The sequence below is a fragment of the Microcaecilia unicolor genome, chromosome 8 (genome assembly GCF_901765095.1).
Source record: "Microcaecilia unicolor chromosome 8, aMicUni1.1, whole genome shotgun sequence".
Classification (NCBI taxonomy): domain Eukaryota; kingdom Metazoa; phylum Chordata; class Amphibia; order Gymnophiona; family Siphonopidae; genus Microcaecilia; species Microcaecilia unicolor.
The window spans coordinates 146,083,350-146,106,021 of NC_044038.1; the positions used below are offsets into that span (position 1 = coordinate 146,083,350).

General features: G+C 42.2%; 1 protein-coding gene across 3 annotated transcripts in view; it reads right to left on the minus strand.

Moving 5' to 3' along the window:
• ARAP3 (ArfGAP with RhoGAP domain, ankyrin repeat and PH domain 3) overlaps nucleotides 1-22,672 on the minus strand; it is a 218,876-nt gene that overhangs the window by 187,101 nt on the left and 9,103 nt on the right. The window contains exons 1-2 of one of the 3 annotated variants that reach the window (XM_030211195.1): nucleotides 21,156-21,239; nucleotides 20,557-20,965 (exon numbers count right to left, since the gene is read on the minus strand). The exons of the other annotated variants lie outside the window; for them this stretch is intronic. The gene's annotated coding sequence lies outside the window, so the exon portion shown is untranslated. Of the gene's footprint in view, nucleotides 1-20,556; nucleotides 20,966-21,155; nucleotides 21,240-22,672 lie in introns of those variants that run through there. 3 annotated transcript variants of the gene reach the window in all.

A 22,672-nucleotide genomic window follows, 5' to 3' on the forward strand; every position in this document is an offset into this window, starting at 1 on the left:
GTAACCCAGTGGTAACCAGGCAGCATGTGACGCTGCCTAATTACCACCGGGTTAGCGCCTTGCTAGAAATTACAGAATTATGTTCTGTAGCACCGGAAATGGTGTGCGCTCGAGGTGGAACTACCACTGATGGCCATGTTGGGCCGCAGTAGTTCCAGATTGCCATGTGGCAACCTTTTAGTAAAAGGGTCCTTAGAAACATAGGGGCCCTTATACTAAGACACATAGATGCCTTCGTGTGCCCTACACATGCCAATTTGGAACTACCGCCCAGCTACCGCGTGGCCTGGGTGGTAATTTCATTTTTTACGTGCATCTCCTAGGCATGACGGAACATTTCCAGTGTGCGGAGCTAATCGGGTGGGAATCAGCAGTGTATGCACGCTGACAATTACCACCCGGTTAACATGTGAGACTTTACTGCTAAGTCAATGAGTGGCGGTAAGGTCTCAGGCCCAAAATGGATGTGTGCCAATTTTTATTTTGCCGCATGTCCATTTTTGGCCAAAAAAGAGGCCTTTTTTTGCAGGTACACTGAAAAATGGACCTGCGCGCATCCAATACACGCGTCTACATCAGCACAGGCCATTTTTCAGCGCACATTAGTAAAAGGACCCCATAAATAGAGATCAGTCTTTAAACAAATTAACAGGCTTTAGCAAAAACAAAACAAAAACAAAAAAACTTTTTTATGTGTTGCTTTCTGTTATTATCAATTATGTTTTTCATTTTCTATGCACCCCTTCTATGCCAGTCTCTCTCTTTCATTCAAACAAGAGTCAACCCCAGCCTCCACCAACCTAGTTCTATGGATCCACACACAGCGTAAAAAAAATATCAACCATAGGTTCATCACACAAAGAAAAACAACACTCATTTCCCCATTACTGCTTTGCAAAGAACTAACATACTCACCCAGCTTCCTCTTTTAGGCATGAAGACAAAACCTGAGTTCATATTTCTTTTCCTTGCCTATGATGTATCTAATAATCCTGACAAGGAACAGTTCTGAGATGCTGGGCTTATTAAATGGAGCTGGAGGTGGAGGGGTGAATATCGAGAAGGATGGGAGTTACGGCTGTAACGTGAGCTGCTGCTCTTTAAGGGCATGAGAGAGGTCAAAATCTGAACATTCGGGCAGAGGCTAAAGGAAGTCGTCCTAGCACAAAACCACAGAGCAGTGTCAGAATTTAAAATAAATAAATAAGATAACGTGTGTTTCACAAGTTGTTAAGGTCAAAACTGAAAAGCAAACAGCCTTCACTACTAGAATCCCTGCCTTTTACAAAAAGAGAAAAGAAAAATTGGCCAACTATGGGCCTAGTAACCTTACAGAGTCTACTTTACTGCAAAGGCTAAAATGTAACAATGAGCTGGGTACCAATGATATGAAATCATTGAATGAATAAATGAGGAAAGAGGTTGTCAATGAAGCCTAGTTCAGCTCTTGGTATAATACACAATATAATGATCAAAGGGAATGACAGAACATTTGGGTATGGGCTAAAACATTAATATGAACTGTATCTTCTGTGCGATGTGTGGATGAGTGAGCAGTGAGCTAACTGTTCAGGGTTTTTGAAATTTAGTCCTCTAAAATGTCAGCCAGGTCTGATTTTTGGCATAAAGAAGACAGGTAAATATGGCTAGTTTTGGACTAAACATACTTAATCCAGTCTAATCTGACAGATTTTTATCTTTCCAAATACCTACTGAAAGCAGGTCACAAACACATACACATAAAATTTAAAACAGAATAAATCATATGCCCAAATAGTTGTCAAATAATGATAGAATTAAAAATAAGTACAACCAGAGTGCTGTTCTGTGCCCAGGTTCAGAGATTTTCCCATATATAAAAAGATTTATATTTGGGACCAGTGCCTGGTGCTGGTATGTTCCGGAATGTTGGAGTTCATATCACACACACCCTTCTCTCCTTTCTCAGACAATAATCCAGACCACTACGGTAACTGTATTTCCAACCAACTTCCTTACTACTGCCTTTGGCAAAACAAATAAACTGAAATATCATTGGTAGTAGTTATGTTGTCAGAGGCAAACTATTTACATAGGGGCTTATATACCAAGCTGCCACACAGCCCATTGTACACCTCTGAGCTGCATGGCATTTTGGGGCCCCTTTACCAAGCTGCAGGAAAAAGGGCCCCTAAGCATGGCCATGTGACGGGAAGCCCTTACTGCTACCCGAGGTGGCGATAAAGGCTCCCACGTTAACCCAGCGGTAACTGGGCAGCACGCCATATCCTGGGGTTTTCTTTTCTCCCCGGAAATAGCGCACGCTTGGGGAAGGACTTCTGCTGGAGGCCGTGTTGGGCCAGCAGCAGTCCTGAAAGAGTGAGCGGTAAGTCCACATTGGGCTTACCGCCACTGTAAAAGGGCCCCATAGTAATTTAACTCCTTTGAACAATTCACCTTGTATTGGTAATATATGTATACTCTGTGGGGTAGTACCAAACTGTAGGCACCGTGTGTGGAGGAGTAGCCTAACGGTTAGTGCAGCATGCTTTGATCCTGGTGACCTGGGTTAAATTCCCACTGCAGCTCCTTGTGATCTTGGTCAAGTCACTCAGGGGTCCTCTAACCAGGTTGCAGGAAAAAGGGCCCTTCTGTAGCGGTGGGAGCCATTTTTCCCATGTACCAGGGCCATTTTTACTGCAGCAGGTAAAAAAGCCCCCATACACACATGGCTATAAGGTAAGAGAACTCCTACTGCATGGTCATGCGACGGGGAGCCCTTACCGCCACCCACTGAGGTGGCGATAAGGGCTCCCGTGCTAACCTGGCGGTAACCAGGCAGCACGTGGCGATGCCCAATTACCGCCGGGTTATTGCCATGCAAGCCATTTCTGGGGGTTTTCTTTTTCCCTCAGAAATGGTGTGCGCTCAGGGCAGGACTACCACCAGCGGCCCACGTTGGATTTACCACCACTCTGTAAAAGGGCCCCTTAACCCTCCATTGCCCCAGGTACAAAAACTTAGTCTGTGAGCCCTCTAGGGACAGAGAAAGTACCTGCATATAATATGTACAGCACTGTGTACAACTAGTAGCGCTATAGAAATGATTAGTAGTAGAAGAAGTAGTAGGGTTGGTGTATGCTAAGCATGAACTGTAAAAAGCAAATTCGGCATGGAACTTCCTTTATAGAATACTAGCGTGTCCACAGTATCACACCTAACTTTAGACGCGAGAACATACGCCATGTCAAAGGCTGGTGTAAGAGCTCAACCTAACTGTTGGCATTTAGGTATGTAACCCCTAGTATTCTATAACCTGCGTATGTAACTCATAGGTGTGGCCCTGAACTGCCCATGCCCCTCCCATATCCATGCCTCCTAGAAGTTGTGGGCAAGAGAAATTGCATGTGCAATTTCTAAAATAGCTTCTGTGCGCAATTGCTAATTGGTACCAATTACTGCAAATTAACACCAATTTAAGCCAATAATTGGCTGTTAACGCCAATTAACAGTCAATTATTACATTATGTTGTGTGCACAACTAACCTTATTCTATAAATTCCATGCACAGCTTTGCTTGTTAAGTGTAACGGTGGGCCAGGGTAGACTGACCATTTGGACAACAAAGCAGTGCCTTAGGGCCCAGTGCAGTCTAGGGGCCCAGTACCTCCTCCCTATAGGTTCAACATCTTTCTCTTCTCTGTCCCCGGGGATATGGCACTCCCCCACTCTCACCCCCCATTTACCTCAAAAGTCCCTTTCTCCATACAAGGCCCTAGCTGTCTGCCACTGACCGGAACCTCTCTGATGTGGCTTGCCCCTTTCTGACATAACTTCCTGTTTCTGCAAGGGTAGGCTATGGCAGTGAGGTTCCAGTCAGCCCCACTGCCACATTTATGTGCCACAATTTATGCCAGCCATAGACATGGCACAATTGGTCATGTCTAAAACCTATATAGAATTTACCCCTTAATACTTTACCCAGTGACCAGAGAGGTCAGACTAGAGTAAAACTCTTATTGCTCTAATAAATATTTCACATCTTTCCCCAGGTGCAAGTGATATTACTGCATAGTTCAAGCTAGATATTCTAATAGGGCCTTGAGGTTACTGCAGGTATTCCTACTGTCTCTATGTAAGAATCCTGCATCCTGATCTCCCTTGGTAAATTAATTTCAAATACTAGCAGCCTGAAAAGAAAAAGAACTATTTATGACCTTCTTATGTCAAAGGCTAACAATGATGTAAAATACAGTAGTAACAAATCTCTAGAGAACTTATCTCTATTAGTCAAGAAAAAAATAAATAAATGAAGACTATTTACTCCATATATTCTAAAAATTAGACCTGGTTAAGACCTCATGTATTGGCACTGAGATTTGGACATTGGAATGTGGTGGGCCACATGGATCATTGCCTGATCGATTTTGGGAAGCATTCAAAAAAAATTGACATTGCCAGTAGTTCCTGGATAGTTCAGAAACCTGGCACCAGAAAGTCTGGCTATGATTTGCCTGCTTCTTAACATCACCTGTCGCCCACATGGTGCAGTGCCACTGGTTTCTTCTCACACCTATTTATCAAGAAGACTGTAAACTTCCCTATGAGGAAAGGCTAAGAAGGTTAGGGCTCTTCAGCTTGGAGAAAAGGCGGCTGAGGGGTGATATGACAGAAGTCTACAAGATAATGAGCGGCGTAGAGCGAACAGATGTGAAGCGTTTGGTAAATACTTTCAAACAATAATAGAACCAGGGGACACAAGATGAAGCTAAAATATGGTAGATTTAAAACAAATAGGAGAACATTTTTCTTTACTCAGCATGTAGTTGGACTCTGGAACTCGTTGCTGGAGAATGTAGTGACAGCAGCTGGCCTTACGGAGTTTAGGGGGGTTTGGACAGATTACTGAAGGAAAAGTCCATTGAACATTATTTAAAAATTTTTTTTTTTTTTTTTTTGGGGGGGGGGGGGGGGGGGGGGGGTTGCCGGGTTCTTGAAGCCTGGATTGGCCGCTGCCGGAGTCAGGATGCTGGGTTGATGGACCCTTGGTCTTTTCCCAGTATGGCGGTGCTTATGTGCTTATGTGGTATAAAAAGTGATTTATCAAGCAAGCCTATGAATAAACTAAACTACACCTTGCAACACCTGAGCACTAATATTTTGGTAGGTGGTAGAGAGGAGCAGGAAGAAGTTAAACTGCCTGCCCTCTCACCACTACATGAGCCATTCCCAAGTGGACAGCATCCCACAGCTTAGGAACAAGTTACAGGCAAAGCTATGTGTGTCCAGGCTTCTCTTTTATTCTCCCCCCAATTATGCTCTGTCCCAGAGCTAAAAAAACAGCACAACACTTTTGTGTCCCATAATTCTGTTGCTTCTCCTTACATCTTATTATTAATGGATTTGAATCTTCATTTAGATGTTTCAGATATGCCTGCAGTCAAGGAGTTCATGCCATGTCTTTTCAGATCTGTGATCCACAGGTTACTCATGATCAGGGGCATCAATTGGATGGATGTTGTTGCTTTCATGACTGCTCTGAGTTTGACTTCTGACATTTATCTTTTGGACGGAGTTTGGATAAAGTCTCTTTGGTCAGTTCATTTTTTATATTCTTTTAATCTTAACTGGAAGCAAATTCAAAAGCGGACAGACTGCAGTTGGAGGCACCCAAAATCAGCTTTCGATTATACCGATTTGGGTGCCCATGATAGAAGGGCGTCCATCTCCCGATTTGGGTCGAAATATGTGCGTCCTTCTCTTTCGAAAATAAGCCAGTTACTATACTAGAGGGCAAGTTGATTGTACCATTTGTTGGTCTATTTATGCTAGCTTGGGGACCTGTCCCGATCCTTCAGAGTTTGTGGTGCATTGGTGGGACTCAAGTACGAGAGTTTTAGATATGATAGGTCCTGTATGTCAGACAGGGCCGTGCCTAGGGTCTCTGGCATCCCCCTGCAGACCATCAGTTGGCGCCCCCCTGCAGACTATCAGTTCGCGCGCGCGCGCACCCCCCCCCCGGACCTGCCTGGCTCCAAGGCCTGTGGAAGAGCTGGGTGGTGCCAAAGAGCCGAGCGCTGCTCCCCCAAGCTGCCGTCTGGGGCGCGATGGAGGAAATGGCTGGGTTTGGCCTGCAAAGGAGGCTCTGAGCATACTTCTCATTCAGTCTGAGCCTCCTCCGCTCCATTCCCGATTCCCCGGCGCTTTAAATTTACTTCTTTCCGCCTCCAACGTCTGCGCAGCGTCAGTGAAAGTGCTGCCTGTCTGATGTCTCTCCACCAGCCTTCAGACAGGCAGCGCTTTCACTGACGCTGCGCAAATGTCGGAGGTGGAGTGAGGTAAATTTAAAGCACCGGGGAATTGGGGATGGAGCGGAGGAGTAAGGTTTTTAAAAAAAAAAATACAACTCGACGGCGCGGCGCCCTTGAAGGCAGGCGCCCCCCTGCGGCGCTTACCGTGTTGGCACAGCCCTGATGTCAGAGATCTAAGCGGTAATGACCATTGGATAAGTGGTTTGATGAAGAATTGTTGGAGTTGAAACGGTGTTGCCGCTGGTTGGAGAGGCTTTGGCATAAGAATGGACTTGATATAGTGCATTGTGACTGAAATTTGGCAGTTTGCAAATATAAATTAGTGTTGAAGAGTAAGAGGAAGGCCCTCTATTCTCCTGTGATTGGTGATGATACTACTGATGTGAAAGCTTTATTTAGATTGGTACATGATCTTATTGACACCAGTGGCTGTCTGGGTCATGTGTAGGTGGAAAGGCCTTCTGTTGTAGAGTTGGCACATTTTTTCCAGTTGAAATTACTGTAGATTGTCTTTAGTAGGGTCTTTAGACTCTTTACAGGGAGCTTTCTTGACCTGGGGTTCTGTAGCAGTACCAATGGATAGGGTGTGGTCTAACTTTTTTTCCATTGGAGGGGAAAGTTGTGGATGCGCTTTATAAGAAATATGTTAAATCTTACTATATGTTAGATAGTTATTCCCTTTCTGTGATGTCAACTGCACCTTTGAAATTTAAGCAGCACCTTTTTAGCTGGCTTGACTTCTGTCTTTCTGAGAGGAATCTTCCTTCAGATGTGGGTGAGATTATTGTTATGTTGATATTGATAGATGTTAGGGAATTGGTGGGGTTGGTCTCCAATTACAGACCAATCCCATCAATTCCTTTGTTTTTTAAATTAATGGAGGGCATGGTTGCCTCTCAGTTGTCACAATATTTAGAACGGCATTGGATTCTTCATTCTTCTCAATCTGGGTTTAGATCGAATTTCAGCACAGAGACTTTAGTGGGTGCTTTATTGGATACAGTTAGGCTGTGATTTAGTGAGGGGAAGAAGGTATTGTTTTTTTCAATTTGACTTATCAAGCGTGTTTGATTTAGTTGATTTTGAAATTCTTCTACAGATTTTGGCTGCTATAGGGATTTCGGGTTCAGTAATGTCCTGGTCTCTGGGTTTTCTTCTAAACAGGAGGTACAGAGTTAATATGCACTCATGTTTGTCTGAACATTGGAATAATCCGTGTGGGGTATCACTAGGATCCCTACTACCTCCGTTACTATTTAATCTAAATGTACATTCATTAGGTTTTGTGCTGGAGAAATTAGGTGTGTTTTTTAGTTATGCAGATGACATTACAGTTCTTTTCCTAATGCAGAAGGAGGTTTCTGCTGAAATGCATGTTTTGCAAACAGTCTTTAGTACTACAGAACACTGTATGTTGGTTCACAGGTTGAAATTGAATACAGAAAAAAAAACAAAATTATTGTTAATTACAGACACCATGGGGCCCGTTGAGCTCAATATTGTAATACACTATTCCTTCTCCTCATCAGAAAGAATTTTGGGACTTTTTATGGACTCAATGGGCTTGAACGAGCTTAAGTAAATAAAGTGGTTCAGAAAGCTTTCTTTCTTATGCGTAAATTACGTTGTATCCAAAAGTATTTCAGGGAGCATCAGTTCCGGTTGCTTAGTTCTTTGGACTATTGCAATGTTATTTATTTGAGTTGTTCTCAGTCATTGTTGAGGAAATTGCAGACAGCAGAACACATCACTGATACTGATTTTCACCTTGAGATGGTCGGACCGGCTTTCTGCTTATTATTTCAAGATTCATTGGTTGCCAGTGTATGCTAGAATCCTTTTTTAAATTCTCTTGTTTAATATATATAAGGTTTCTTATGGATTGGCACCTTTTTATTTGATACAGTGTTTTGGTTTATCTAGTTCAGTTAGGCCTTCTCGATTAACTAATCTGTTTACCCATCCATCTATGAAAGGTAACAGCAGAAAGAGATGTATTGATTCTTTGTTCTCTTTTCAGGCAGCTAAATTAGGTAAAGAAGTTTCTTCTTTGATTTTAAAGGCATCGGGTATATACATTTTAGACGTTAGTGCTTAAACATCCTTGTTTCAAAAATATATTAGAAATTTACCCCCCTGTTTACTAAGCCATGCTAGCGACTGTCGCGCGGCAATGCCAACACAGTCCATTCAAAGTGAATGGGCTGTGTCGGCATTAGCACACTGCCAGCCGCTATCGCAGCTTAGTAAACAGGGGAGTGAATGTATTCATTTTAACTAAGGTTGGGCTTTTAGTGCATTATTGATGCAATACATTTAAAATTTTTTTTAACTACAATTAATTTTTTAAAATCATGATCAAAAATTTTAACTTAACCCTTCCTCCTTGACTACCCAATGTACTCTATTAGTTATTGATCCTTAATGCAATTACCACTCTGTATTTCTCATACAGGTATGAGACACTTGGGTGTATGTACAGGGGAAGGATGCAGCAGGAGAAGAGAAAGGTAGGTACCCGTATGGAGAGGAGGGAGAGTAATGTGCTATGGGAAGGAAGGGTATGTATGCAAATTTTAATTATATTCTGCAGGTTTAAAAAATTTCCATGCAGTGAGAATTTACTAGTACAAAGCCATCCAGCCCAGAGGTGCGACTAATCATTTGATTACAATTTGTAATACCACAATTAATTTTGATTACAATATTTAATCATTGCCTACCCCTAATTGAAACTGAATAAGTTTCTTTTGATTGCCATTAAATTATGTGCTCCTGGCTTATCCAGCTTCTTGTTTTGTAATCCAAGGTATTGCGGGCTATAAAAATACATTTTTATCTTATGTTAACAGAGTAACTTAACAGTGGGGCAGGAGGGGGCCCAGGCTCGATTAGCAAAAGAGAAGCTGTTGGAGAAGGAGGAAGTGAGCAGTAAACATGCCAAACAGGACAGTGCATCAGCAGCACTTTGGTTGCCTTTGCTTTTGCCTTCCATAATACCTCTGGAGTGGAGTAGCCTACTAGTTAGTGCAGTAGGCTTTGATCCTGGTGAACTGGGTTCAATTCCCACTGCAGTTCCTTGTCACTCTGGGCAAGTCACTTAACCCTCCATTGCCTGTATATAATATGTAAACCACTTTGAATGTAACCACAGAAAGGCAGTATATCAAGTCTCATTCCCTTCCCTCTCCCCTGGCTATGTGTTGACCAGGACCTCCGAGAGACTGGGCCGGGCCTGGGGCAAGGCTGCCCCCAGGGCCCTGCCGCCCCCCCCCCCCCCGAGGTCGCCACTGCCACTCCCCCCTCCACCCGCCACCGGGCCCCCTGCATTGAAATCACAGCACCTCTCACCTTCGTGTGAAAGCACTGTAGGCAGCAGGGCAGCAGATCGCTTCCCTTCGGGCATCCTTCCCTCCCTGTTTCCCGCCCTCGCGGAAGTTACGTCAGACGAGGGTGGGACACAGGGAGGGAAGGAGGCCCGAAGGGAGGAGATCTGCTGCCCTGCTGCCTGCAGCGCTTTCACACGGAGGTGAGAGGTGCTGTGATTTCAATGCAGAGGGGCCCGGCCCGGTGGCAGATGGTCAACGATGGAGGGCAGGTGGGACTGTGGCGCCGGGCCCCCCTTGGAGGCCCAGGCCCGGGGAATTTTGTCCCCCCTGCCCCCCCTCTCGGTGGCCCTGTTGTTGACGGTGTGGGGGAGTATAGATGGTATGGGTATAAAGCAAGATTGTTGAAGAAGGAGGCCAAAAAGACTTAGGGAGGGGGATTCAAATGTGTGGCACCCACTCCACTCCACTTAATTATTTAAAAATGTATACCCCACTTTACCCAAAGCGGGTTACAAAAATAGATGCATATTTGTTGACTTAGAGGGTAATAGTCAAACTTTAATGTGAAAAAGATTAAATCCAAGGTCTGCTGGTTCTCCAGTCATCCATGTTGCTTCTGCCACCAATGTGGTGGGTTAAGGGGAAGGGGGAACACTCCTAATGCATATAGGTCATGAACCCATACTTTTCAGGAACATCCTTCAACTCTACCAGTAAACTTATCCATATCAGTTTAGGAGGGCAGCCAACTGTTAGTAAAAAGATTGAGAAGAATGTTCTAGGATACATTGCAACGTTTTTCATAGGTAGGGCTGATGCAGTGAAAGTTCTGGGAATCAATGCTACTTTGGTATGCCATGTTTGTTACATGTGCTATATTTCTGATTTACAGGATTTTGTATTTCACCAAGTGCCTAGCAATAGAGGGAGTTTGTTACTGAGATGACACAAACATTTTTAGGTAAGGTGTGTGTCTGTATGCGTAGCACTGTGTTAAAAAAAGACAATCATACTCAGAGCTGGATTAACACCAAATATATTTGTGGGGCCTTACCTTGGACTCTCACTCATTCCTTTTATCTACCCCTATCATTCATTTACTGCCCCCCCACCCCAGGACCTTTATTCATGGACTGTCCTCCCAGGCTGCATTCCACCCCCAGGCAGTACTGAGATAGGGGACAAGTCCATAATTTAGGTTCTAACATTTACATACCTACCCATCTTGTCCCCATCTGTATTTGATCCCTCAGCTATATGGTAAGCTGTATTGTAGAAAAACTTCAGTAAAGAAGAGGGAACAAAATGATAAAGGGGATGGAACACTTCCTGTATGAGGAAAAGCGGCTGAGGGGGGGATATGATTGAGGTCTATAAAATCTTGAGTGGTATAGAACGGGTAAAAGTGAATCAATTTTTCACTCTTTCAAAAAGTACAAAGACCAGGGGACACTCAATGGAATTACATGGAAATAATTTTAAAACAAATAGGAGGAAATATTTTTTCACTCAAAAAATAGTTAAGCTCTAGAACTTGCTGCCAGGGGATGTAATAACAGCAGTTAGCATATCTGGGTTTAAAAATGATTTTTGCAAGTTTCTGGAGGAAACATCCATAGTCTGTTATTGAGATGGACATGAGGGAAGCCACTGCTTACCCTGAGATTGGTAGCATGGAATGTTGATACTAATTGGGTTTCTACCAGGTACTTGTGACCTGGATTGAACACTGTTGGAAACAGGATACTGGGCTAGATGGACCATTGGTTGGACCCAGTATGGCTATTCTTATGTTCTTGTGTTCTCATGGTGTAAGTGCTCATGCCTAAATGTAAAGGATGTATATACCAGGTTAGACTTGTATTCTATAAAGGAATATTGGTGCTTACTTTCTTTATAGTATTCTCCAGTTGTTACATTTGCCACAGGTAAACACTTTCTGGATAATATTCAGCCGGTGCCGGGCAATGCGTTGTCCACCTGATGCTGGCACTATACCTGGATATCCAATGTCAGGCCATTTCAGGTGACTGTCATTGAATATCCAAGATTTTTTTTTGGCCTGCTTAAACTTAACCGGCTATGTAATATTCAGAATTGTCCGGTTAAGTTTATAGTAACCAAAGTTAGGACTGCCATTTGGGTGGCCCGATTTGGCTGCCAAATTTATCCGGTGATGTGCTGAATAATTGTGGCTAGCCAGTTATATTGCGTGATATAGCCAGTTTTCCACTATACGCTGATCACAAATATTCAGCAGGAGATAGCCGGCTATCCCTTGTTGAATATTTGCAGATAGTTGGTTAAGTGCTATTTAACCAGCCAGGAGCCATTCCTGGCCTGTTACATAATGCTGAATATTGGCCAGTTTCTCATCAGAGTAGACAGAGAAACATAAACCATCGCAGTTCATTAAGTTGCTCCATTTTGGTTCAGCCTGAACTTTATCCATTGAAAGAATCTAAGAGAAATTTAAGGTCCAAATGTTGTCTCATACCTATACTCGTCTTGAAGAGTTGGAAACAGGACATGTTTGGTGGCCGTGTTACAGTTATGTTCCTTTTGGCCAGTTACACTTTAATGTACTATAAAATATTTTAGTTTTTGGCACTTCTGTGAGAGTATGATTCTGTTCAATGCTGAATATTTTTGAGCAAAGAATTGATCATTTAATAGTTCTGCTAGATGAGCTGAAACAATGATTTCCCTTGAGATATTTTCATACAGATTCTGGTGCCAGCAACATTGTTGAGTCAACCTACCTAAGCACGCAAGCAGAGGTGGAAAATATAACAACACAAGTTTGTTCAGGTCTTAAGGCCCACACATGTTGCGTCCAAATGAGACTTTTAGCTGTAATACACTTGAATCCCACACCTTGTAAAGCTCATCTATTAACGTACATTAATGGCTCATTTATAATGTGGTTTTAATAAACAGACCCTGAAAACAGACAAAACTGATTTAAAAAGAAGTATATACAAGTCATACAACCTAGTGAAGTAATAGCATTGTAGCACGATAGGGTATCGGAACACATATATTATCTGTGAAAGAGCAATACAGGGCGATGTCTATCCTCAAAAGTATCTCTTTGCATCTGCATCAAAAGCAGGAAGCTTCAGGGTTTCCACTGTTGTGTATGGGCCCTGCTGAATACAGAGCACAAGTCTTCCAGGAGTCAGTTTCCTATCTCCATCTCTTCATAATCTTCAAGGGTTATAGTTGCTGGGCTCTCTACCTGCATGAGTGCACATATACACACATATATGCTGGTATTCCAAACATATACTTGCATATTGCGTACATAAATGTTAGTTACAAGATTTTACAATTGCTTCAAAATGCATAAGTTTTACGTCTACATAGCCCTCAAAACACAGGTATAACTTGAAATGTCCAACTTGAACTACAGTGGACCTACATGTTGTTATAATGGCGTTTGTTTTTTGTTTGAAGCTGTATATATAAAAGGAAAAGGAGGTGTGATAACAGCAGAATTTACATCTACAGAGGGACCAAGATCCCTTTGAGTGGCCTGACTGTCATTGATATATTGGTCATAAGAATATAAGAGTAGCCATACTTGGTCAGACCAATAGTCCATTTAGCCCAGTATCCTGTTTTCCAAACAGTGGCCAAGCCAGGTCACAAGTACCTGGCAGAAACCCAAATTGTGGCAACATTCCATACTACAAATCCTATGGCAAGCAGTTGCTTCCCCATGTCTGTCTCAATAGCAGACTATGGACTTTTCCTCCAGGAACTTAAGAGTCCCAGAGCTTAACTATTTGTTGAGTGAAAAAATATTTCCACCTATTTGTTTTAAAAGTATTTCCATGTAACTTCTTTGAGTGCCCATGCCACCAATCCTGGGGCAAGCAGTTGCTTTTCCATGTCTGTCTCAATAGCACACTATGGACTTTTCCTCCAGGAATTTGTCCAAACTTTTTTTAAACCCAGATACGCTAACTGCTGTTACTACATCCTCCGGCAAAGAGTTCCAGAGCATTTGTTGAGTGAAAAATTATTTCCTTTATTTGTTTTAAAAGTATTTCCATGTAACTTCCTTGAGTGTTCCCTAGTCTTTGTACTTTTGGAACGAGTAAAAAATTGATTTACTTCTACTCATTCTACACCACTCAGGATTTTGTAGACCTCAATCATATCTCCTCTCATCCATCTCTTTTCCAAGCTGAAGAGCCCTAACCTCTTTAGCCTTTCCTCGTATGAGAGGAGTTCCATCCCCTTTATCATTTTGGTCACTCTTCTTTGAACCTTTTCTAATTCTGCTATATCTTTTTTGAGTTATGGCGACCAGAACTGAATGCAATACTCAAGGTGTGGTCGCACCATGGAGTGATACAAAGGCATTATAGTATTTTCGGTCTTATTCATTATCCCTTTCCTAATAATTCCTAGCATCCTGTTTGCTTTTTTGGCCACTGCACATTGAGCAGAAGATTTCAGCGTACTAGCTACAACAACACTTAGATCTTTTTCTTGAGAGCTGACTCAAAGTTGGAACCTAGTATCAGGTAACTATGATGCGAAGAGAGAGAGACAGCATAGCTGTCACAAATAGTAGAAGCAACTCTTGAAGGTTGCTTGGATTTGGGAAATCAGAGTAAGTGTTGAATCTAACTGTATTCCAAGGTTCCTGATTTGTGATTTGAGGGGGAGTTCATACGTCCCAAAAGAGATTTTGATGTCAAGTATGTATTCACTTTTGTTAGGGACCCAGAGAAGCTCAGTTTTACTTGGATTCAGGCAAACTTTGTTGTGTTTAGCCCATTCTTGAATTGATGTTAGGTAATCAATTTATCCAGGGCTGTAGGTAAGTCAGGTTCAGTGGGTATGAGTAGCTGCACATTTATTTATTACATTTGTACCCCGCACTTTCCCGCTCATCGCAGGCTCAATGCGGCTTACATAGTAACAAGATCACCCGTGTAGATGTAGAACTGAGAGTCCATTGACCGAATCAGCTCAGCTAGTGGCTTGAGGTAGATATTGAACAGAACAGGTGACAGTATTGATCCCATGTCAATGCCCTTGGTGGCAATGAGTTGCTGTCAAACATTATGGATTGTTCCTTAACAGATAGATAGAATCTGAACCAAGCAAGTACTGCTCCACTGATACCTGTTTCTGATGTCGTGCTAGTATGGTTTCATGATTCACAGTGTCAAAAGCTGCTGAGAAATCTAGCAATACTAACACCGAGGCAAATCTCCTGTCTCAAATTCTGTGAAGATCATCTAGTAGGGATACGAGGACCATTTCTGTTCCATAACCAGGTCTGAATCCAGATTGACACAGATCTAGCCAGTTTCTCTCTTCTAGCCAATCACTGAGTTGAACACAGACTGTTCTATAAGTTTCCCTAGAAATGGAATGTTGGATACTTTCAAGTTTGTCCTGGTCAAGGTTGTTTTTTTTATTTTAGCAAAGGGTGAACCACTGCCCTTTTTAATGCTATTGGTAGTTACCCATTAGAAAGAGAGGAGTTCACAATTTTTGTAGTGCCTTCTATGAGGCAGGGGGCGAGGGAGCAGGTAGTTGGTTGAAGGTCTCTTAGGATTTTGTCAAGGGTCTGTTCTGTCATTGGGTTAAAATTGTCCCATCTGTCTCTGTCAGGAGGGGGTGAGTTTGTGCACTCCTGATTGGAGACTGGGTGGGACTGCCTGTAAATCCTGGTGGAGACTTTTAATTTTGTTGGCAAGGTGTGCAGCAAAATCATTGCATTGCAGTTCAGTTTAGACTGGGCAGGCTGGTTCTGTTGTGGGGGTTGCAGTAGACTATTTACTACACTGGACAACTGCTTGGTTGAATTGGCAGCCTGTGCAATGCATTGAGAGAAATATTGTTTTTTGGTTGCTTAAAAGGCTTGGCGCTACTATGTCGTGTAATTCCTACAGTTTAGCCTGTCTTCATCCAGGCGATAAGCTGAGGAGATACGCTTGCACAAATACTAATTTTTTGCTATGTGAACTGAATTCCAAAACTCACAGAAGCATGTGCGGTAAACAGAAAGGGAGATTTGTGTATGGGATTTGCGCCATGATCTTTCTGCACTGCAGAGAAAAGTCTTTAAAAATCTCGAGTTGTGGGACAACCAGGGGACATGAGGGTGATGAGGTAAGGAGCAGACAATCACGGGGGTGCAGTCATCAAAAATACTTTGGTTATACAGAAAAGCGGTATATCAAACCCATGACCCTTTACCCTTTATTTATATAAATTCAAGTGGACGAACACAGTAACAACACTGTCTTCCTATGTGAGTGATATGTGCAGGCATAGCTTGTAGCATGGTATCTTGAAGAGTTTGGTGTTATTTTCTTTCTGAGCTGCAGTTTGACGCTTTATTTTCAGTAGCTACTTGCTCTCACCTGTTAACAGTGTAGAGCTGCCTCATTCCCTGTCTGACCCCATCACCTCCCCAGCCCAAGTTCATCATTCCATGTCCAACCTTCCCTCACCCAAGTTCTTCCCCTTTTCTCCCCTACTCCTGGCTTCTTGTGAGCACAGAGGCAAGTGAATGCTGTGGGATGCTCCATCGCTATTCCCCCATGTTAGGACCTGTTGTTCCCCCTAGGGCCATTTACATAAAGATGGAGCCATGGTGAAGGGGAGATGATGGACTAAGGTCATGGAGGTGCATTTCTGCACTCATTCTTACCTTCTCCATTTCCATTGCTGGGATGGGAGCAGTTAGCACATGTGTGCAATGGATGGTGCACACATATGCACAGCACCCTTGAGCAACAGACAGACTGCAGCTACCCTGTCATTAATTGTGGAGTAGCCTAGTGGTTAATACAGCAGACTTTGACCCTGGGGATCTGGGTTTGATTCCCACTATAACTCCTTGTGACTCTGGGCAAGTCACTTAACTCTCCATTCCCTCCAGTACAAATAAGTAAGCTGCTTTGAATGTAGTTGCAAAAACCACAGAAAGGTAGTATATCAAGTCCCTTCTTTCTCTCTCCCCCCCCCCCCCCCCACACACTTTTTCTTCAGATTAGGTGACTGCTCAGAAACCACTGAGTGGAGAAGTACATAAGCCATGTCCTGCAAAGATGTCTAGACCCTTGCCATTGCGTGTCAGATTATTCTATTTATCTGCAGGCCATTCTATGGCAATGATCTGATAACAAGGAATGCATGTAATGTCTGTATGCCTCCAATTTTCTGCCAGTTTCCAGATTTTCTGTTTCCAGCTATTGTTTCCATGTAAAGCTCCTTCTTAATTCATTTTCCCACTTACTCTTTCTTCCCAAGCCCCTGTCCTCCTCCTTGTTTCCCGCACCCCCTTAAAAAAAGGAAGTAAACCTCAGCCTTCATTTCCTTCTTTGGGATTCCTTGGCTTCAGCAGGAAATGTTCTAATATTTTGTAGTCAGCTCCAACCCTCCCCACCCCCCCTTCCCCAGCCCTTGAAAGTTACGTCAGAGGTGAAAGCAATGAAAGAAGAGCTTATTTCATGCTGCTGTTCATCAACAGAATGCCAACGGTGAGATCAAGAAGCATATAGAATAGGTAAATAGGCACCTTCTTGGCATCTAAAATTATGTGCCCCTCTGGGGGGGTAATTTTATGAAGTCATTTTTGACTGTATAATGCCTCTTCTAAATTACCCCCATTGCCTATTGTTTTGGGTGCCACAGGCTTGATCAAAAAGAACTTCCAAGCATACTAGAATAAGTTGCCTATTAAGACATAAACAAGATTTAAAAAAGAAGCAGGTGGGTAAAATTCTTTTTTTTTTTTTTGTGTTCAGATTGGAATTCTCTTTAGAAGTTAAATCACTTTTTTTTAAAGGATCAGACTTCCAGGGGCCCTTTTACTAAGCCGCGTACGCGTCTACATGCACCCAACATGAGCCAAAATGGAGTTACCGAACGGCTACCATGTGGCTCTTGCAGTAGTTTCATTTTTGGCATGCAGCCGATACGCGCGACCAAAAAGTAATTTTTATTTTCTGCCGTGCGTATCGGATGCACGCCAAGTGACATTTGGCACACGTAGGTCATTACCGCCCGGTTACCGTGTGAGACTTTACCGCTAGGTCAATGGCTGGTGGTAAGGTCTCAGACCCAAAATGGACGTGCGGCAATTTTCATTTTGCCGCACGTCTATTTTCAGCAAAATTTTTAAAAAGGCATGTTTTACAGGTGCGCTGAAAAATGATTCTGCGCGTGTCCAAAACACGCGTCTGCACTACAGTAGGCCATTTTCAGCTCGCCTTTGTAAATTGGCCCCCCAGTTTTTGATGTGTGTTCTGACTTTCAAGAGTTAAAACTGAGTTTAGCACTTAGGATGAACTACCCAGTCTCGTTCCTGTGTTGTCTCTGAGGGCGATTATGATGTGAGGTTCTCTAAGGGCAGAGATAGTATGAACTCTAGGGGGTCAAAGCAGCAGAATCTCTTTCACTTGGTATAAAATAAAGTACATTCCATGGAACCTTGAAGATAAAAAAAAAAGACAAAGAGAGGAGGAAAATCTTTTAAAGAAATCAAAGAGACAGTAAGAGGCCAGATGAAATAGCCAGGCCTCAGTTTTCCTGCTATGGCCAAGGAAATCTTCAGTCCAAGGCTCAGGTGCCCCCGGACTGAATCAAAGTTCTCACTGTATGACTCAACCCTCTTCCTTCCTCAACCCTCTCTTCAAACAAAGACTGTGAAACTGGAAAATATGTCCCCAGTTCTATGATAGGACAGTGGCCAGAGCAATCAGGAAGTGATAACCTGCTCATAGCATTATGATGTTGCTTGCCCTGCTGGCTATTATGTGCTCAATTTCAGGAATGCCTAAGTATGGAACCTAGAAATAAAAACAATAACTTTCACCTTACAGTTTCTGGTACAGCCTAGCAACGGCATAAACATTCTTTCTAATGTTTTGTTCTGTAAGGTACCCCATGTTAAAAGATCCTTGGAACAATGCTCTGATGTGAAATGATTGCCTAAAAGTTCGCTTTTCTCATGCTGTTTTATTTCCTTGTTGATAATATCCGTAAGACAAATGCCTGACCCTGTACCAGCACTTGGTATAAACACAGCTGAGATCAGGGTTTAGGTTTATTGTTTTGCTTTGCTTTGCTTTGTTTTATTTTTTTTTTGGGGGGGGGGGAGAGGAAGAGGGACAAGGATGGGATATTTCAATGCTTTATTCCCAATAGTTGTCAGAGAAACAGATTTAAACAACAGCACAGTGCTATGATAAAAATATTTCTTAAATGCATAACACATGAAAACCATTTTAAGCTTGTGTTCATTACAATATGCTAACAGCAAAAAAAAAAAAAAGAAAAGAAAAAGGGAGGTGAGAACACTCCACACAAACAAAGAACACCAAGCATAGCGAAGGCGATCGATTCACATTATACTATTCATCGTCTATGAACCCTTTATTAGTTGGCAAATGAAGACTCTACACAAGTCATGTTTCAGCCACTAGGCCTTCATCAGGAGTCTAAAAATTTAATCATATATATAAATAACAAATAAATATAAATGAAAAAATGAACATTAATAATCAAAAATGAAAACTATATATATATATATATATATATATATATTTAAAAATTATAAAATCAAAATGAATACATTCAGATATCATAAAAACATCTAGACAATATATTTATTTTGATTTTATACATTGTCTAGACATTTTTATGATACCTGAATATATTCCTTTTGAATTGATTTTATCATTTGTAAATATACATTTAAAAATGTATTTATTAATGTTCACTTTTTCAATAACATTATAATAATCTTCCAGAGCAATCTGGTACAATGAACTGTCAATTCACATGGAAGCATCTCAGATTAAGAAGGCAAAGCAGGCTGAAAGAATAGCACCGCTTTCCATTCTCATGAAGTATACTACAAAATTCTAGGAGTCATATTGCTATTGGGAAAACATGTTTTTTTAAAGGCTGTAATGCCTCTAATTGCTCCAAGATAAGGCAAAAGAGGCTGCATATAAAGCCTCCCAGACTAGTTAGGTCTTTTTATTACATCTAAAAAGGGGCCTGTGCAACCTTAAAAGCTAGTATACCAACATCTTATCATTATTCTTGCACTTAACCAATAGCAAGATGGGTCGTGATACAAAAAATCAAGAAAAACCACCAGCCAGCAAATGATTACTTCTACAAAGAATATAAAAATATCTCCTTTTGACATCTGACAATGAGTTAAAAGGGCTCTTGCAGCTGGATTTATCAGACTTTCACATTGGTTTGTAATATGATCCAGATTTTCAAAACACCACAGGCTTCTGCAGACAGCCCCTGGGTGGCTATATACAGGCACTGAGAAAAGCTATGCAGGACAATGGAATTGTCTATGGGAACCCTCGGGCTGCCAAGGGAATCTGGAGACTGGGCAGGATGCGGTTGCAGTACAATTTATTGAACAGATATGAAAAGTAGATGGAGGTGTTCGACATGAATTTCCGATAGCCCATTCCTGAGAAGCTGCAGAGAAAGAATCTGCAGTTTCTTACAGACACAAAACACAACAGACCAAGCTCTCTACCTACACTGTGCCAGCGTGGGAGACCTCAAGGATAGAATTGTTTCCCTGAATTCCTAGTGAAGATGCAATCAGATCAGAAGAGTGTGGCACATTTTGATAGAAAGTGTAGCTGTTAACTGAGAGATGCTGTACACAACTGCTTGTTGTTCTGTCATTGCTAAGACAGTGGATATCATCACCAGAAAAAGAAAATCCTGAGATGGGGAGGTCCAAGTGACAGTAAGAAGGGAACAGTGAATGAGGGGTAGAAAATGCAGAGGGTGGGAATGAGTTTTGAGTGGGTCAAGGTGAATTAGTCCTTTCTGGGGTGGGGACAAGTAGGATGCCCTTGTCTAAAATGCAGATTTCCCTTAACCCTGGCCCAGACCCGGATCGTGATCCTTACCGGGTAAAGCCTTGCATTACTGATCCTGCTTCACTGCCCAGGCTCTGGCTCAGACGATTGGAATTGAGGACTCCGGTGGCAGACAGGTCTTACCGTTGCTTCTCAGGCTCATAATCCATGCTGTGCTCAGTGCCCCAGTGTCCACTCCCAAATCATGGCTTCAAGGGCTGACTGCATCCACATACTATCCTCCTCTCCTTCCTCCCTCCTTCTAAAGTCCTAACTTCCTTCTGCAGCTCAGAGTTGCTACATACACATCACACTGGGTCCATGCTGCATCCCAACTTCCTTTCCCTCCTGTGTTCCCTTTAGAGAGAAAAGGCTTTTCCATCCATTGCATTTGTTTGGGTTTTCCTATTTTGTCTTCTTTTCTTCCAGAACAGGGACAGTGTGATAAAATGGGAAAGGACTGAAAGAGAGAGAGAGGAATATTGAACAGTTGTTTTACCACAAATCTGTCCTGTACAGACATAATGTTTGCATTATTTTGAACTGATTCTCAGTGCTTAGCTGAGTCTAGAAGTAGAAAAATCAGTGATTTCTAGCTTTTCTTGGAACGCACACATCACCTCCTATAGCATCAAAGTTAAGCCACCCACCTTTGTCTGCCTAGGTGCGGGTGCATCCTTTTCAATCAATCGGCTACTGGTATGTAGTTTTTCTTATGAAAACAGCCAGCGGTTTGTTTCCAAATGTGAACAAAACAGTGAGCTGGTCAGATCATGCATTTCTCTCTTTCTTTTCATATTTTCCAGTTCACAGTCTTTGTGTGAGGAGGGGGCTGAGGAAGGAAAAGGGTGTGAGTCATACAATGAGAGCTATGATTCAGTCCCTAGGGCAGCTGAGCCTTGGACTGGAGATTCCCTTGGGCATAGCAGGAAAACTGAGGCATGCTCACTTCATGGAGCAAGATACTAGGACTAAGGGGCACACAATGAAGCTGTTAAGTAGTAAATGTAAAACAAATTGGAGAAAATATTTCTTCACTCAACTTGTAATTAACTCTGGAATTTGTTGCCAGAGAAAGTGGTCAAAGCATTTAGCTTAGCAGGATTTTTAAAAAAGTTTGGATAACTTCCTAAAAGAAAAGTCCATAAGCCATTATGGACTTGGGGGAAATCCACTGCTTATGGATAAGCAGCATAAAATCTATTTTACTGTTTTTGGATCTTTCCAAGTACTTGTGACCTGGATTGGCCACTGTTGGAAACAGAATACCTGGCTTGATAGACCTTCGATCTGTCCCAGTGTGGCAATGCTTATCTTCTTAAGTTCTTATAGACTTTTGTGTGCAAAATCTCTGAGGAGGTTTTCTGCTTCTTGTCCTTTCCTTTAGGTGCCATCGGTCTTCAAGTCCTGATTTATGAGGAAACTAATCAATAAACCCCAGCAACAGAAGTGGCCTCTGATTTATTTAGATTTTCCTTCTATCATGTTTTTTTTCTCATCTCCATGGAATGTGGCTTTATGTTATACCAATGAAAGTTTTTCTGATGCCTCGACTCCCCAGAGTTCAAACCAGTTCGGTCTTTAGAGAATCTTACATGATAATCACCCTCACAGGCACTACAAGAACAGAATTGGGTAGTTCTTTCTAAGTGCTCAACTCAGTTTAAAACTCTTGAAAGTCAGTAAAACTCACACACTGAAATTTGGACTTCTGATCTTTTTTTTTTTTGTAAATAGTATTCATAAAGAGGATTTCAATCCGAAGGAAAAAAAGTGGAGTTCACCCACCTGCTTCTTCTTTCTTTCTTTTTTTTAAATCCTTTTTATGTCTTATTGAGTGTTCATGGCCCTCAGATTCAGATTGACAGAAGCACAATCTTTGCTTACTCTCACAGGCATGACTCAGCAGAGTTTAATTCACATATGCTTCCCAGTGAATCGGAAAGGGCGCCGAGACAAAAGGATCAGTCCAATTCTTTCTCAAAATTCCATAAGACAATAAAATAAAAGATATAGAAATATACAGGTCCACTTTTACAGATGGGCAAAGGAGTCAGCTATCCCGGGCCCAGCTTAACAAGGTACCCATATGTCAAAGCAGCCTTGAGCACAGGGCCCACTCAGGTTTAGATTCTTTTTTCCCTCCTTTCCTCTCCATCGGTGTAGG